General features: G+C 40.5%; 1 non-coding gene across 1 annotated transcript; it reads left to right on the top strand.

The window, feature by feature from the left end:
- Positions 1 to 693: 693 nt before the first annotated feature.
- On the top strand, positions 694 to 765 carry Trnap-ugg (transfer RNA proline (anticodon UGG)). The gene has a single exon. It is a non-coding gene; the product is annotated as a tRNA-Pro (tRNA).
- The last annotated feature ends 946 nt before the right edge of the window (positions 766 to 1711 follow it).

The raw sequence follows: 1711 nt of genomic DNA, 5'->3' as shown, positions 1-1711 counted from the left end.
CTAGACTATGCAAATACGACTAAGTTTCACCTGCAAGCGTTCTTCTTCCTCTTCCTTCTGCTTCCTACAACTGAAACCCGCCCAGTGCTAAGCAGGGGCGACAAGCGTAAGCGTGTATACAAACAAAGGCAGGTGTTGGAGCGGCCTTAAGTCTGTTCCCAGCAAGAAGCCCAACAGGTGTTTGTCCGGGATACAGGTGAGGGAGGGAGGGAGGGAGGGAGAGGAGGGGAAGGGAGGGAGGAAGAGAGAGACAGGGAGAGAGAAGCAAAGAAAGAACTATGGACAATAAGGAAAGAAAACGCAATATGAAGAAAAAAAATAAAAAATAAAAAAAGACGGAAAAAAATGACATTGCGAATTATTTTGTACTTCCTTGAAATGAAAAGAACGAAAAAAAAAACTTGTCGTGGAAGATATTCGAGTTTTCAAGGCGGTTCCCGTGAGTCCGGTGATCGTGAGAGGAAATCTTCACCATCAGAGAGGACAAAGCACTCTCTTCAATCTTCTCTTTGTAAATATTTCACTCACACCTGGCAAATTATAATGAATGTTACAACCCAGGCTTCGAAATCATGCTGGCAAGTCATTTTCAATAGTACTTCTCTCGTGGACGTATAAAAAAAAAAAAAAAGGATTTAAAAAAAAAAAAGGCAATTTGTTCGTTTGACTACAGAAAAATGTTAATCTAGTCGTGGCCTGTTGGTCTAGGGGTATGATTCCTGCTTTGGGTGCAGGAGGTCCCGGGTTCAAATCCCGGACAGGCCCACCTATTTTTGAGGTTATTAGTGAGCCGTTACTTTCTGTCTTTAGGAAATCACTTAAGTCAGGTGAGGTAACAGTAATGTGGAGGCAGACTAATGTAGTACCCATCTTTATGAAAGATGATAAAACTTTAACGTCTAATTATAAACCTGTCAGCTTAACTTCAGTTGTGGGTAAAATATTGGAGTCAATAATAGTGAGGAACATTAGGGAACATTTAGACAAACATAACTTGATAAATCAGTCACAGCATGGCTTCACGAGGGCGAAGTCTTGCTTCACGAGCTTATTAAGTTTTTATAATAAAGTGTACGAGGCAGTAGATAATGGTGATAGTTATGACATCTTATATCTGGACTTTAGTAAAGCTTTTGACAAGGTACCCCATCAAAGGCTCCTGAGAAAGGTTAGGGCACACGGGATAAATGGGAAGGTGTTAGGCTGGATAAGGTCATGGCTTAGCGACAGGCGACAAAGAGTTGTAATAAACGGCTCTAAATCCGAGTGGGGTCATGTAATTAGTGGAGTGCCACAGGGATCAGTATTAGGACCATTGTTGTTTTTGATATATATCAATGACTTGGATAGTGGAATTAGTAGTGATGTTAGTAAATCTGTGGATGACACAAAGATAGGTAGGTTAATTAAGTCAGAAAAGGATGCCATCACCTTGCAGGCAGATTTAGATAGGATGAATGAATGGACGGATAGATGGCAAATGCAGTTTAATATCAAACAAATGCAAAGTACTTAGCGTAGGTAGAGGAAACCCACACAGTACGTACACATTAAACAACCAAACTCTGGTAGGTACAGGGTACGAAAAAGATTTAGGAGTTATAGTTAGCTCAGAACTCCGTCTAGGAAAACAATAATAGAGACCAGAAACAGGGCAAGTAGGGTAATAGGATTCATTTTCAGGAATGTTAAAAGTAGAATGCTCGAAGTA

Source organism: Scylla paramamosain, chromosome 16, assembly GCF_035594125.1.
Source record: "Scylla paramamosain isolate STU-SP2022 chromosome 16, ASM3559412v1, whole genome shotgun sequence".
NCBI classification, from domain to species: Eukaryota; Metazoa; Arthropoda; class Malacostraca; order Decapoda; family Portunidae; genus Scylla; species Scylla paramamosain.
The sequence above is the reverse complement of the archived record's forward strand: the minus strand, read 5'-3'. Positions and strand labels throughout refer to the sequence as shown.